The following is a 17496-nucleotide window of genomic DNA, read 5'->3' as shown; positions in this document are numbered from 1 at the left end:
CGCCCAAAATCCCTCCATTCCCTTGAGCGCTTCGTGGTTGTCGGTCTTCCAATGATGTGGCTATTTCAACATGATGACAAACGCCTAGCCTGGCCAGGTGTCCTCCCTCACCCTCACTGTTTTGGGCCGTGTAATCCTCTGCTTAAATCAGTGTGAGAAAAGGATAGAGAGCGCTGGACGCGTTCCCAAACTCCCCTCCTCCTCAGTCTTGGCACAACATCCAGCTCCCCGCCAGAGAGGAGACACCTACGGGAGTCCTGTGGAAGTGTGTGTATGTGTTTGTGTGCTTACACAACCTCACATGCACACAAAAGCTCAAACTCTTTATCATACACAGATTCTGCCGGAATCATTAGCAAGACAAGCAGAGAGAATTTCACACAGGCAATGTGCTGGGCAAAACATCACTCAGAGTATACACCCCAGGGGTCTTCAATTAGACCCTAAATACCTCAGCGAGTATCCAGGGGTCCTAATTACTTCAGACTGCTAAAAAAAAATGTCCGCAGGCCGCCTGAGGCCAAGGGCTTACTGTGGATATGCCTGTATAGAATAGATTCTGGCCCCGAGATCAGTCGGGTTTTCCTGTGTTGTTGGTCTACAACAGCATCAGACGGAGGAAGCAGTCTCTGCGCATCATAGCTGGCTGCTGCTGGTGTGCGCCGTGGACGTATTTATAGTAGGAGAGACTACTGCAGGAGTAATTCTCGAAGCAGAGAGAAAGACAGAGGCAGAGAAGAGTCACATATCTAGAGAGGAAGAGTTAAAAATATAGCGAGATACATCTGCTCTCTGCATACAAAGCTTCAGTGTACACGCAGATTTAAACACTTGAGCGCACACAGATATACACACACACGGGGCAAAGACAACGATTGATTTCAGTAACATTACAATGCATTACAGAAGCGTTGACCTTTTCTGAAATCGGTACAGATAGACATTAAAGGGCAAACGAGAAACAAAGAGTGTCTAAATATGATACTCACAGCCCTGGGGGCACATGTACCCAAACATACATCAATACAGGCAAATCCTCAACAATATTTCAAAGCAAGAATTGTAAAACTTGAACAGATCTGTGTGAAACCACAGGCTTGATTTGACTTGAAATAATCAGCAGCCATCAGAACAAAACACGTAATGTCAGGTAAGACTTGAACGTGGCCAAAACAAGAATTATCCCATTTGAGAACTTCTAATCCAAACTACGGCGCACCCACAATTGAGTTTGCAACGTATATGATATGTGCTAAAGATCTATGATCCAGCTATTTTCATGTACGTCGGGGTGGATGGATGGGTCAAACAGCACGACTTTGACCCAAGAGACCGTTCGTGCCTATGTTATATGATGTCTGTACTTAACTAATGCCACGTACGTAAGTTACATGACGTCCGTACTTAGCTAATGCCATTTACGTAAGTTACGTAACTTACATAACTTACCTACTTAACTAACGCTACGTACGTAAGTTACATGACTTCTGTACTTAACTAACGCCACATACGTAAATTACATAACTTTCGTACTTAACTAACACCACATACGTAAGTTACGTAACACACATACTTATTTATTTTTCTAGTAAAAAATATTGATACATACCATCATATATTAAAAAATTCCCACTTTATATTCATTCTTTCTATTACATAAGTTGTTTGCTCACACGGCACCTATTAAAAAAAAGTTTGTTTTTCATATTAATGTCTGGAAGAGCTCAGTAATATAATTGTTAAATCATATTTCAGTTGCTTTTTGTGAGTTGATATAAATGTAGTGATTGTTCATGATATCATCTCATATCGATCACAGGCCCTGAATTAGCCTAATCAAAACCGTATCATGACAGACTTTGTGATATCTGAAAATATATTGTTGTTCAAAGAATCAATATAATATTGTTTTATGATAAAACTTGTGAATAAGACCCCAACTTTTCATTTACGCTAATAAAAGTGAACACCTGGGGTGTGATGTAATCCATATAACTGTGTTCGTGGCAATTACAGTCAAAGTTTCGGATAACACATAATAACTTTTTTTTGTTACACCCAGTTTCAAACCATCCCATTGCATGGAACCCTTTACATACATCTAAGAACTGACAGGAAGTTGGGCAATATACTGTACATAGAAAGTAATGAGAAATTATAACAATTAAATAATCCTCCTAACTAACTCATTTCATTTACAGATACAGCCGTGGGTCAAATACTTAACAAATAGTTATGTCCCAGTGGGCGTTCATGAAATGAAAATGTTTGAGAACCCCTGACTTGGATAATAGTACCAAGGATCGCCTTTGCTCCCTGAGGAGCCACAGGGGACTCATGGGGCCCTGCTGCTAAAAAAGTATATTTGTAAGACCTTTAAAGATTTGACATTTACCAACATGGAAATCAGCTGTGATCGCTGGGAGAAAGCAAAGGCAAAGAAAGATGAAAAGACAACAGATGAAAATGAAGCAGGGCAGTTAAAAGAGCGTCAAAGGCAAGCAGCATCGCCGGACAATGTTCCTGGGGGAAGCGGAGAACAGTCTTAGCATCTCAATCAAAACAGTGACAAATGAGGAAAGAGGGGGGAGTAATGATGCGAAGCAACAGACAAGGCAGAAAGGATGGATAGATGGATAAGACTGTCCTCCCCACGAAAAAACGCCCACGTAAGTCGTTTGTTCAAGCAGCATTTATGACTTACAAATGAGTCTATAGTGGGGGCGCCCTCCAGTTGCCGTAGTAGTTATGACGTGAGCAAAGCAGGAAGTAAGGTGAGAAAGACAGAGCGGCAAATTTCCGCGTAAGGAGGTAGGTTCACCCAGGAGACCAGGGTTTGTGTCCCGAATAAAAGTAAACAGTGAGTCTTTTTAACTTTACGGAACAAACAGAGCTACGTCATGTTCAGCATCACGTGCACAACAGGAAATTAAGTAGCATCTGATTTGAACCCAAACCACAGTCTTTTTCTAAACTTAACTAAGTAGTGTTGGTGCCTAAACCTAACCAGACTGTGACCGTGTCACAACGTTAACGACATGTTCAAAACAGTGACGGTTACGTTCTCTGGTTTAGAAATAAGGTTGTATTTCCTGCCACCGCTAGGGGCGCTAATTTCTGTAATGCATGTAGGTCATATTCAGGCCCCACATACAGCGCTCAGCCCCTCCACTGAGTTTGTCCAGTTGCCACTGTGCACAGTCAGTGGCCACATATCCCGAAGTAAACCCCGGAAGCTTAGAAAATTTTGGCAGATGCGCCACTAAGCAACTCCCATATGAATGAACGGGGCTCCGCCATCAACGTTGCATCCTGGTCAACATTCATGATCATATTACAGAAGTCGTATTAGTAGTTTTAGTTGTATTAGTATTAGTAGAAATAAACAAATTGTATTGTTGTATGGTTTGGAGGACCTGTTGGGATGGATGGATGGTAGGAGGAGGAGGCGTGGGAGGGAGGCAGACAGGGGAAGAAGGAGCAAAAGGTAATCTGAATGACATTAAGACACACACACACGCACGTACACACGCGCACACACACACACACACAGCACCTACGAAACAAAACAAAGCAGAGCGGTATCGGCCATGGAAACATTCCTTCCCATAGCCCTCTCACATCCACCGAAACCTCACACACATGTACGATGCCTACACACCAAGAGAGCAAGACACACACACACACACACACAAACACACACACACACACACACACACACACACACACATACACAGAAAAGAGTCTCCATTGCCTCCTTTCTCTCCCTCCTGCTTCCCTCACCTCCTGAATCAGTGCACTTGTGAATCAATAGTACACTTCAGTGGCAGGAATGATTCAATAAGGCTATGTGACTTGAAAAGACTCCACCCTTCCACCGCTATTCACTCCCCGAAAGAAAAGGCAAGCGCTCAATAAACAGACACTTCAGGTGTGTATCAATAAACTAATTATAACGCTTCACTGGATAAGCCCAGTCATGCAAGGTCAATAACTTGTCATCACTTGCATTATTACTTATGAATAATCGATGGGAGGCGAACACTGGAGAATCAGAGCATGATGTGGACACAGTAACGCTGGAGAGCGTGGACATATTGCGCACACACATGTCCTGTCAGGTTAGTGTGAATGCAGCTCCAATGTCCTCGACTAAAGAAATCCTTAGTCGACTAACACTCAGTATGGACAACATGGATGTAACGAGACAGTCAACTGACGATTCGATATGATTCACGATTTTAAGTTCAAATATGATTTCCTCATAACTTTTTTAACCGAATGAGCTGCAGACAAAAGACTGAAAAAATATTCCTTATTTTTAATATAAACTGTGCAAAACAACAGATGTGTCATGCCATCAAAAGTGCAAGTACAATTGCATTTTATCTTAAATGACAAAAATTAAATAAAACATGAATAATTCAAATTTGAAAACAAATCCCTCATCAAAATAACTAAAGTAGGAAAAAAACTGAAATCAAAAAGGAAACTCGTAGTGACGTCTGAAGTCAAACAAGTGAAATCAAAAGCAAATTACGCCCTAGGCCAGTTAAACATTTCATAGCGATTCACTTTTTCATCTCAAGCGGTTGTAATCTTTGCACATTTATATCGATTTTTAACCGATTCACAATGCATCATTACATCCCTAATCAACAGATCTGTAAACAAATGAGTTTCTCCACAAACAATTGCGCAAAAGAACACTTTAAATCTTGTTTTACCACGCATACGTTTCTTCGACACAAGTAAATCAGCATTAAAAAGGAATTAAAAAAAATTACCAAAGACCAAAACAACCGATTAGTCGACTAAGCAGAGCGGGCAATGAGACTAACACACATTTTAGTCACAGAAACGCACTTCAGATCAGTTCATTTTGTCCATAGGTCATGAAGCTTGTTCACTGGATACACACACACACGCACGCACGCGCGCCCACACACACACACACACACACACACACACACACACACACACACACACACACAACCTTTTATATGTCAAAATCAGTACCTCAAAGCCATGTGCTCACTCTATGATCCAACGTCTTGTGATCAATCACTAACCCTTGAGATCAACTGGTAAAAGCTGCAGAGCCCAGCAGGTGTTTCTTACCTGCCACAGGTGGAAGCTCGCGCATGCGCTGCATGCGCTGCATGAGCAGACTCCTATCTCAAACGTATAAAAGGATATGGATTGCTGACCATCTTAAGACACCAGCTCCGAGGCCGGGTGGTTTGTTTCAGGTAGAAGAAGACCACGGGGGCCATGGCGGGGTAGGGCAGGCTCTCATCCCCGCTCGCAGACACTTCTTCCCCGGTTGTAGAGATCCCGTCAGGCGCCGGGGACGCCGGCTCCACCACCAATTCGCCGCCCTCCCCGCCTCCTGTCCCGGCCCCGGACAGGTCGTTGAGGCGGATAAAAGTCCTCGGCAGAGAGGAGCGACCCTCCGAGCCCCTGGCGTCGGAGATCCCGGAGAGATTTCCCCCATCCTCGGCCATCATTTACCTCCTGCAAGCAATGCACATATGATTAGATCCAGTAAATATAGCTGACAGCCGGGGAAATGCTTAAGTGTCTGCAGCAGCCAGAGCAGAGCGCATTAAGATTCAAGAAAATCTGCGGGCAACATTTAAATCTGCTGATTTTTATTTTTATAAATAAAATCTAGGAGTACCAACTTTGCATATATGGTAAATACACTCACACTTAAATCTAAATATTGTCGGAACAGGCAACAGTGGGGAACAGATGGTTCATTTTATAAAAAAAAATAAAAATATGCGCACACCTCATCGGAAAAATGATTGCATAAAATTGTTTTAAAAGAATGAATATGCTCCAAAACTGACGTTTTAATGAATGCAGATCGACTACCTATAGCCCATATCTGCTGTCATAAGCTGGTAAATAGAACCGAGCTCCTAATGAGCCTCCAAAATAATTCAAGGGGGGCTCGCATTCCTTTTCATCAAAAACAATGCCCAAATCTCTCTCTTATCAGCAACAATAGCCCGCCACTATTCCAATCCGTTTCCAAACTTCAGCCCTATCAATAGACTATCAACAATACATTCAATGTGAAGTGATATTGTCTAAATGAGTAGTACAGGAGCATCTTTCCGTTGGATTTTTTTTTTTTTTTTTTTTTTACCTGTAATGGACTCGGTAGATGTGCCCAAAGCGCGCTCAGTCATCGCATGATCAGTGTTTGTCGTGGCTATAAAGTCCACATCAGCATAAAGAGAGAAAAAAAAAACCGTAGTAAGAAGGAGAGACGAGGAGGGAAGAGATAAAGAAGAGAGCAGCAGAGGGGGGTGGGGGGGGGAGAAGAAGAGAGAGGAGAGGGTCTGTGGGGTTCGGTGCGTCTGGCGGAGCGTATAGTTCCCAGGTGGTGCGCTAACGCGCGGGTCCGTGGCAACAGACACCCCAGGCCCCGGTCTCCGGTGTCCAAGCCTCTCCAGTGGCCTCACCAACACTTCATAATCATCCCCTCTTAGAAATAAGATGTGTGTCTACTTTTTGCAGCCTCGGGTTAAATATAACGCCGCGCACAAACTTCTTTATGGTTCACTCCTCCTCCGCAGAGCTGATGGAGACACCCCCCCCCCCCCCAAAAAAAAAAAGGAAAAATAACGAAAATGAGTAATCTATTCGTTTCTCAACGTGTTCCTCCGATTTAGTTTCCCCCTTTCCAAATGTAGGTATCCAGTACTTTTCGTTGCATCCACAGGCGCTTTTTCAGGTTTTAAAGATCCGCGGAGATGCTGCTGCACATCCTGCCGCTGAACACAAACAGGCGTCAAAGAGACAGAGCTTTGGTGTTTTCTAAATATCGCGAGCACCACCCCTCTCCATTGTAGCACACATGAAGAACCGGGCGCTCCTGCTCTCACTCTTGTCTCCTGCAGACTGCATTCGCTCGGTTCCGTCCATCAGCTCAAGCTCACAGCTGGATGGGGGATCCGAACTTCTCACCCCCTCCCCGCCCTGCGAGCGCCCCACTCTGCACCAATCACAGCGCGGCTTGACTTGGAGCTCCCTCCTGACTGGCTGGAGCTAGATGTCAATTAAACTTGTACAGCGGGGAGGGTGGGTGAACAGCTGGAATCTTATTGTCAACTATGAGCCAATGAGAAGCCAGGGAGCAACGGCACCAGCAGCATTGCTGTGTGATTGGTGCACAGCTTTATTATGGGGGGTGTTTGAGGGAAAAAAAGTTGCCACATGGAATAGCCTATATTTGGATGTACATAATAGAATTGTTGCCTCTAAACGTGATTTTTTTCTTTTTTGGTCAATTTATTGAACATGTTAAAAAATTAAAACTTATAAGCAATAAAAGAAAAGAAAAAAACTAACGGGATCCTCAGCAACATATAAATGACAAATAAGCAACTCAAATAATTTTGTTCAAAAGTAGTAAAGAAGTTGAGAACTTTTATGGTCCTACCGTACCATACCTAACCATTGAACAGTCAATAAACAACGACAAAAACAAACAAGAAATCACTGTGATGATGATGATTTTGTTAAAATTCAAACATTTTCATATTGATTTTCCGTTATTTAGGAATTACATAACTGCCTATGAGTTAAAAAGATACAGCAAAACATGAACTTGGCAGTCATGCATTTCCTTAAAATGCAAAATGTCTGTTAGGTATTATTATAATTGAGTTTAGCTATCCCACAGTATGCAGAGGGGGGCCCCCATACTTGCCTCAGAGACCCCAGAAGGCCCCTCAAGCCCTGCGCGGGAGCAAAAGTAAAAGACACACATAAATCTGTCATTCTTATGTAATCATAGAACAAATAAATGTAATATTATCAATAATGACATTTATTTCATTTCAGGTGGCAGATTTGGGGACCCTAGACCCTGGAGGAGTTCACCGGCATGTATGCTTGTCCGGTGGCCACAAGGGGAAGATGTTTCCCCAGGCTTTTCTGCCTCACACACACATATACACACACACACACACACACACACACACACACACACACACACACACACACACACACACACACACTCACACACACACACAAAACACACACACACACACACACACACACACACACACACACACACACACACACACACACACACACACACACACACTGTATACTCTCATACCTGCAGCTGGACAAGGGAGTACAGCCTGAGGCAGAGCAAATAGTTGCACTTGTAGTTTTTAATTGATGGATGTCTCCGTATTGCAATGCTGCCCCCTGTTGCACCTCTATCTTCTTTATTTTAAGGCTTCTACAAGCCCAGTGCACTTACACACACGCACACACACACACACTTTACATACAGTCTCAGCAGATTACTCACTACATAGAAGCGCCATACTTTATTTTTAATTACAGTGTATATGATCATTGATCTGAGAGCAGGATCAAATCAATGAGCAGGACCCATTTCTTTTTCATAGCATCTGTCGCAGCCAGAGCTCATGTGCAGTAGCAGATATTAATCACCTATTGCACACAACATTCCTGGATAGGAGAATAAACGGTCATGGGGTTGTTGGCATTTCTTTAAACCAATCACAATCGTTTTTGGCAGCTCTAAGCTCCGGACCCGGTGATGATGGCTCTGCAAAATAGTCATGGGAACGAACCTGTTTTGGTGGAACATTTGCACCGCGTAAAAGAAAACGCCACATACAATATTAAATGAAGTTAACTGTTCACACAATATAGTAACCTGAGCTATTGAAATTAGCTGGTTACATTGGTTATAAAAACATATTCTTTGTAAATCTTTACAATCATTTTCAGAACGAACCAAGCAGGCCTGCCTTGTTGCAAGGTCCAAATTTTCCTTACAAAACGTTGCTCAGGGGATCCAGTTAATGTTGCTCGATGAGACCAGAGTATACAGTTAACTCAAGGGAAAGGGAGGGACATCCAGCAGAACTTCCGGTGGCACCGGAACTATACCGTAAATAAGCCGTGGTCGATATAGACTCCATGCACAGCAGTAACAGGGGCGTGGTCCAACCCCACATAAGTGAATAACCACGTTATGCCAGTTTTCCTTGTATACATGAGCGGGAAACAATGGGAAGAATGATGGGAGTATCTCTACCACCGGTACAGTAGGTGGCGCTCTGCCAATGCACAACTCGTCGGAATAAGGCTTTTTCTTCCACTTGACCTTTAACAAAATCACAACAACTTGAGAAGCGGGGAGAACATGGTCCACTTCTCAGCTTTTTGATAGCACCAGAGACGGTTTAGAACCAAGACGCCCAAACTCAGAGTAGTTTACTGTATCTGCGTCACGTGGGCTCTGCCACGGCCACGCCTCTCAAGGAGACTAGCGGCAGGTCCTGAGTGTATTGATTGAACTTGAACTTGAACACAGATTATGAACGATTCGTTCGCCCCATAGTCACCAAAGTATATATTTGAGCCATTTTTATATATAACCCGAATGTAATTGGGTTTACTGCATGTAAACGCAGTGATGGTGAAATCATGAAGACCGCACACCTGTGCACATAGGCAGAGGAGACAAAGAGAGAAAAAGTGAGCCAGCCTCTGTCAATACACCTTGTTTGGACTGATTACTTAATTGTGTACTATCTAAACAGAGTAACAATTAAAACATATTGATCCAGCACTGCTTGTACCTATTAGGCAGGAATGAGGAATTGTTCTGAGCAAAGAAAAAGTAGAACACAATTAAGACCAGGTTCTGGGTGAAGCACACCTAGAAGTACAAATACAGCCCAATTATGCATCTATTATTCATATAAATGGAATAAAGCATTGGAAATTTACCACTGAGTGCCTATGAACACCTCCCAAGGCGAGCCTTTATGAGTTTTTGATGAATGATGTTTGTAGTGTTGGCTAGTTCGAGCAAAGACCCCAATATATCAGAGTGAGTGAGCTTAGCTCCCCGGGGAAAACTTTCTCTCATGGCTACTCTGCAGGCCTCCTGACCAGCAGTTGCAGCTGTTTACAGACACACACACACACACACACAGCTCCTACTTTACTGCTCGCCTTCAGCCGATTGCGATGACAAACCTTATTGATAGACAGCCTGATCCTGAGGAGGTTAAAGAAAATCAGTAGACGTCCGTCGACAATAGGCTCCGATCCATACCTACAGCATTATGAAAAATTCACATCACATGACACCTGACCAGCACCAGATTCTCTGACCTCCCCTGAGAGGAATTGGGTTTACAGTACTAAAGCTGTAACCAGGAATTGATTGCTTTGTGAATTGTCTGATGCGTCCATTATTTAGCTGACTGTTTTTCTGGTTGGGGTGGTTATGTGTTAACATTCTGAGTGATATTTACATTTTTTGTAATCTGCGGAAAATCTGCAAAAGATTCTGCAGACTTCTGCGTCCGCAGATTCCGTGTTGCCCTGCTGACAATTGCCGATTATCGTGCAATGGTGTACTGTGTGTGTGTGTGTGTGTGTGTGTGTGTGTGTGTGTGTGTGTGTGTGTGTGTGATTGCACTCTATCCATGTTATTGAACCCTCATTAGTCCTCCCCCCTACACAGTCTGGGAGTGAGGATTGCCCAGTCAAGGCAATTACTATATTGATCATTCAGTCCACCCTATCGCTCCTTGCTCCAATATTGTTCTTAAAATTAACCCTTTTCACTACAGGACAGGAGGCTCCCCAATCACTCAACACATCACTGTACCTCTGCTGTATCATTTTGCAGCCCAGCACCCGAATAAAGAGTCCATTGTGTTCATTCTCTTCTTCACTTATCACACACGTCTTCTTCACATGAAGAATTATTTTTAAAAGTGATCCAGTAAAGTTGATGCGAGGGTGGTGGTCAGGTTTAATACCATACAAACAACAAACGTCTGTCATGCTTAACTATTGCAACATGCTTACTTAATTTGAATTCTGGATTCATGATATCAATATCGGTTTGGGAGAATTGTTTGCTAAACTCCAAACAGTGACAAGACACATGTAATGGTTGTATTTAAACATGTTTGGCTTTTGTAAACCTCTATGTAACTAGGATCTACACTTTTAAAGCCAAAACTACAAGTAGGGAAAGCATATTTGTGTTTCTCCTTCTTTATCTGAGCTCCCTCACCACAGACAATAATAACTGCAGTATTATGGGAAAACATGCCATTTCACAAAAACAAAAATGTTGTCATGTGTTATCCAGTAAGTACACTTTCCTAAGCATTGGGAAGATGTCAACACCAAACTGGGAAAAAAGGAGAACATTTTTTTTTTGACAGACAGCATGTTGAAATATATCACGATCACTGGCTCCTTTTAATTAATAAAATCAGCTGAAGTTGAATATGATCTCTGTGGTCGCTGTGAAATCCAAAGAAGTTGTTATTCACATATGCTGTTTGACTTTGTGGTATTCCCTCTCTGGACAAGCAGCACATTCCTTTATACAGTGCCAGCAAACCTGCACTCATTTAGAGCTAGCAATTGATAATATTTTGATTTAGGCCCTGGAAACCAGTTTCATTTTTCTATTAAAAAAAATATATGAGCAACATTCAAAGTTTCAGGAGAAAAGCATCTTTAGTCATTGTTTATTGATAGTTTAAAAATGTAGCTAATCTGCCTTAACAGGACTGCGTGGGTGTGGTTTTAGCTGCGTGATAAGAACTACCAAAAATGACAGAAACCATCTTTGGGGGAAAAAGTAGTCTATATCGACAGCGTTTCATTTACGGCATAGTTCCGGTGCCGCATGTCCCTCACTTTCTGCTTTCTTTGTGCTGGCATTTTAAACTCTGGTGGATTTATGAGGACTATGGTTAACTGCTCCTCAGATCTCTGCAGGGTAAATCCAGACAGCTAGCTAGACTATCTGTCCAATCTGAGTTTTCTCTCGCACGACTAAAACAACTTTTTAACATACATATGTAAACAAGTTCCTTCCGGAAGCTATTTTGAAGAGGCACCGTTGCTCCGTCCGGCCCTTATCGCCGCCCAAGACGGTTGTGATTGGTTTAAAGAAATGCCAATAAACCAGAGCACGTTTTTCTTCCATCCTGGGAACTAGCCAGACCTTCCTCCGCAGCGCTGTGGAGATAAACACATACTGTGACACGGTACATAGCAAATGGTAAAACACCATAAGTGTAAGAAAGAAGAGAGCAGTAATAATAGTATAGAGAACGCCTGTGTAAAGTATATCCTCTTAGGGATATGGGCGGACTGTGTTCTCAATAACAGTTTGCTACACACAACATACACACTCACATGACTGAACGAAGCTGCTGGACAGAACAGGACCAGGCTGCCAACCTCTAGTCTCACTTTTCTATTTATCTGCTGAATGATAAATAAAAGAATATGAGGATGTCAGTTTATTTTAGCCCACATGCAATCCAAAACAATACAGTAATAAAATGCACTCCGTGTGACTCATGTCGTGTCCGTGTGTGTGTGTGTGTGTGTGTGTGTGTGTATGTGTGTGTGTGTGTGTGTGTGTGTGTGTGTGGTGTGGCGTGTGTGTGGCGTGTTATGGGAGCCCGCAGAGGGTCAACAACAATATCAGTCATTTATAAACAAAAATCACTTCTTATTGAAAAATGTTAAACAGAAGACTCCAGACTATACAAAGCTGCTATTCTGAAGCTTTTCCATTCCTGCTTGCCCACCTAAAAATCACACGTGATTTCAGTGATTCTGATTCACATATTGGTAACCTTGGTTACGGAGCAGAGCAGCTCGGAGAGAAACATTTTCAACACTTCATAAATTATATGCCTGTAATGACATGGAGGCAGAAAAAAAGAGGAAGGAAGGCAGACTGGAGGGAGAAGATGAAGATGAAAATAGGAAAAGATGAAATAGAATAAGAAGGAAAATAAAGAGGGAGAGAAGGAGGAGGAAGAGCAGTGAAACAAGAGTAACCAAAGAAGAGGATGGTGTACGAAGAGAGGAAGAGCAAAACAGGAAAGGTATCCAAAGTAGATGCAAGAGTTAAAGAACGGAAAATAGGAGTGGTTGGAGGAAAAGGCATCGAATTAAAATAAGGAAAAGGAAGAAGAAAGAGAGTACAGAAGAGGATGTAGGATGGACAAGCAGAGAGAAGTCAACGTATTACGAAAACGTATGCACAACAATTCGAATGATATGATATCCTACAAAATTATGGCAACTGCCTGTTTAGTGATCTTTACAGGTAAATTTAGCTGAGAAGAGGTGACTGTGACCCGGCTACAGGGCACCGTGAGGGGTTAGAACTCCGGTCTCCTTAAGTAGTACTCCTGGCAGGGCATGAAATTGGCACCCGCCCACCCGCCAAATGCGGGTAACTTTTGTGATTGGCGGGTGAAACTGTCAATCTACCTGCCACATTGGCGGGTAGCCAATGAGAATTGAGTGATTCAGACTCGTAACTATCGGTAAGAAGGGTACACGGTTGCTTACGGGCCTGGTCCAATCAGGGGCCCGCATCACTGGAAGACACTGATTGACAGCCGGGGCCCCCTATCGCATTTTCATTACTCACACAATCCCAGCAGTCCCACGTGCAGCCACTGACCAAGCGGGAGTGAGAACGGGTAAAATTAATTTCCTAGTTTCTGATATGAAGATGAGACGTGTGTGTGACTCGAACATCTCACATTTACCAACAAAACATACAGCGAAAGACCGTGCAAAACATTTCAGACCGTCCTGCCAACCTGTATACATTTTAACATCAATGTACGCTGTAACGATTTTTCACTCTAAAGTCAGCGCTGCTGTTTCAAATTGTCGGCTCACTGCAGCGGGCGGGGCTGCTCCGTTTCCCCCGCGACTGACGCGCACACACAATCACACACACACACACACACACACACACACACACACACACACACACACACACACACACACAAACACACGCACGCACAGACACACACACAAACGCACACGGTGGATGCAGGAAAAAACGCAGATGAGACGTACAGGATGACCTAAATTGAGGACAGCTACGTTATTGTAAGTGCCATGATAAGTTAAAGTCCAATAAGTACTTTATTAAACCGTATGAATGTGTGTCCCAGGCCAGGATAGGAAATTAACTAACAATGTAAAGATTAACAAGCCACTGACGATGACAGATATGTTCATATTTGATTCATCCAATAAATTATTATTTTGTGTCTTAAATCCACCAGCCTTTTTCATATTTTACCAACATTTGCAGCATCCTGAGCCTTTTTGGTAAGGTTACTAGAAAATCTCAGCCCAGAGTAATTAATTAATAGTAATAAGTATTATTCTCCCCAAAACAAGTTTCCTTTTTATTTATTTTTTTATTTTTAAGAACTATACAAAAAACATTCATGTGTTATGGTGTGCATTCACCAGTGTTTTGTTGTTGTTGTGGTGCGCGTAGGCCACTCATGATTTTGTCAGTCATCTCATCTCTTATATGCAGTGGCGTAACGAGCCAACACCAGGCCCCTATGCAGGATTATCAACGCGGGGCCCCCTACTACAGCACGTGATGACGGCGCAATGTCCACCAGTAGGCTACCATGAATAGGACAGGATAGGATCATAGAGACACAGCAATTCCTGTTTTTCACCTTTATGACGCAAAAAAAAAAAAAACTGGCTGGTAAAAAGTCCCTGTGGCAGGTGGATTTAAAAATCCACCTGCCACAGTGGCTGGTGGTCAAAAAAGTTAACTTCATGCCCTGACTCCTGGTACACTAACACCCGTTTCCTGGGTGAAAGTCTTGTGTTTTCCCCTTAACGTCTTCCAGGACACAAACACTGGTTCTACATTTGAAAGCCCAGTGTTTTAGGACCCACCCATCCACACCAACCGCCTCCCTACAGGGATCTTCGTGCTCTTATACAGCGGCAGGCAAAGAGGTAGCCTGGCCCCACCCTCCTACATACTTACTTAATTTTTGGCGGTCCAATCAGCGAACAGAGAGAGTGGCTAAGAACAATGATGTTGAGGCCGTGCCCTAGAGTTGTAGTTCAGTAATGGCGGCGGAGAAAGATGCGAGCGAAGCCATTCGGTCCGTTGTGGCAACGCTGCCAAATATCCAGAAGTTAAAGCCTGAGCAAGAACAGTCTTTGCTGAGTTTTGTTGGTGGCCATGATGTTGTGGCCCTCCTCCCCACGGGGTTCGGGAAAAGTTGGATTTTCCAGCTCGCTCCGTTATTGGTGAAGGAGTTGGCTAAGGCTAACGCTAGTGATGCTAATGCTAAATATAAGCCTTGTCGATCTCCCCTCTTGTTGCACATGCGCATGACATACGTCACGACCAAACATTAGCGATTGGTTATGGCAGATCCAGAGTGGCTCTGGGCAGATCCAATAGTTTTAAACTTCAACAGAGTACCCGCCTTCAAGGAAGTTAACACTTGTCAATGGAGAGTGGCCAGACTCTCTGTACAAATGAAATGTACCAGAGTCTGGTAGGACCAGGCTAGCAAAGAGGGGCACACAGTAATAAATACATGAAATACATATGAATTACAGTGACTTTTTTTGTGGCTATATGTAAACGTTTCGAAGAAATGGGAGGAGCATAATGTATTTAACACCATGGTTGGGTTTGAAATTGTTGAAAATACAAGAGTAATTGATGAAGGTCCAGAGGGACCGAAAAGTTAGTTTTCTTTAATAAATGGTGATGCTATAGCAAGAGCAGAGTGCAGGATTTTCCTTTTTTCCAAGTTCGTAGCTATGTGTACAAATGGTTCATGAGAACAGCCTGATGGAAGATCAAGAGGAGGAGAACAGAAGAGGTTTGAGAAGAAGAAGCAGTCGAACAGGTAGTTTGGCAACACTGTGCGGCGATGACTAATAGATAGGTGCTGAGACGAGAAATCCACACTCTACTTTTGTCCTCTCTTTGATTCCCTCCCAGTCCCCGTCTCTGACACCCAAATAAAACTGAATTTTCTTTTAAACTTAAATTGATAACAAGAAGTCGCTTTTGCAACATGACAAAACAGAGACAGAACTGAGGAAAAACTTGAGCTGAACGAGAGGGAGAAACAGAAGGGGCCCTCAGCGCTTCACTCTTTGCCTCTGCCTTTCATCTTTTTCCTCTTTGAGCACCCTCCAGCTCTGGCAGTGTCGGATCCCACAGAGCTCCATGCTCCCACTAGGGTGTCTTAGCGTGTCAACCCAGGACGAGCTGCTGTCCCTGGGGTGAGGGCCCCGCTCTGCAGTCTGTGCTACTAATAACTAGGGGCACAGAACGTTTTATATGGGTATAATATTGGGTGTACCATATTGGGTTATTTTTTTACTATTTTGTTGGGGGACTGTCTGATATTTTTGTTTTTGTTTGTTTTCTTTTTCACATAATGTATTAGTTACATTTTTCTTCATAAAATCAACTACTACTCATATTAACGCCAATAGTGACGGCTCCCTCTAGTTGCTGTAGTAGTTATGACGGGAACAAAGCAAATAATGTGACAAAGTATAAGAACGCCAAGGGTGGTCAAACACACATAGGACTTTCACCCAGGAGAGTGGGATTTGTGTCCTGTTTGAAAATAAAAGTGAACACTGAGTTTTTATTTTATTTTACAGAACAAATGGCGCTACGTTCAGCGCCATCTGCGTAACCCAAACCACAATGTTTTTCTAAACTTATCCAAGCTGTTCTGGTGCCTAAACCTAACCAACTGCTACCTTTTTGCAACGTTAACGATGTCTTTAAAACGACCGTTACCTTGCTGGTTTAGATTTGTGGACGGAAAAAAGCTCCTCTAGGTCCTATTAGAGGGTAGGAATAAACGTTCCATATCGTCGTATGGTTGAATCAATAATGACTGTTTAATTTAAAACACTTTTTTATTCATATTTAAGCTTCTTCTGAGCGTGCTTCAGATATTCTGGCATGTTTCTTTCTATCTGTAAAGCGAAGATAGCAAAAGTTAGAAAAACAACTAAAATCACACTTGTCAAATATTTCAAACTCAGAAACAACACCTTATCTAAAGCAATGCAGCACAAATGAAGAAAACAGTGGATATACCATCGGCCAGTTCTTCAGTATGTTTCAAAAGGGTTTTTTTCACCCTCTCTATTCACAAAGAAAATCTCGTAAAGATGATACTGCAGAGGGCAACTGTGATATGCAGGAAGATTGTGGGCCACTTCTCCTACAGCTAGAAGAAAAGCATGGCTGTGAGGAAGGCACAGAGAGAGCGCAACCTTCCAGAGTATGCCATTGTGACATACTGCCAAACCCAATGGGCCTTCACACAGAAAATTATAGCAAGAGTCCTGAAGCAACAAAGTGTTTTGTCCAAGCTTCTCTCTACAGACCTTGGAGATCCTGGAATCTGTGAACAAGGCACTCAGCCCCGCTCCAATACTGCAAGAATGCTCTGTCAGGTGAACGTTATGTGAGCAAGCCTGTTCTGCAGCTTCTGAACAACTCAGTACAGTCTGAAAAGGAAGGTGACACTGATCTGACCAAATCATTAAAAACTAAAATTTGGACCTACCTTAACAAGAAATATGAGGACA

The sequence above is a fragment of the Sander lucioperca genome, chromosome 22, assembly GCF_008315115.2.
Source record: "Sander lucioperca isolate FBNREF2018 chromosome 22, SLUC_FBN_1.2, whole genome shotgun sequence".
NCBI classification, from domain to species: domain Eukaryota; kingdom Metazoa; phylum Chordata; class Actinopteri; order Perciformes; family Percidae; genus Sander; species Sander lucioperca.
The sequence above is the reverse complement of the archived record's forward strand: the minus strand, read 5'-3'. Positions refer to the sequence as shown.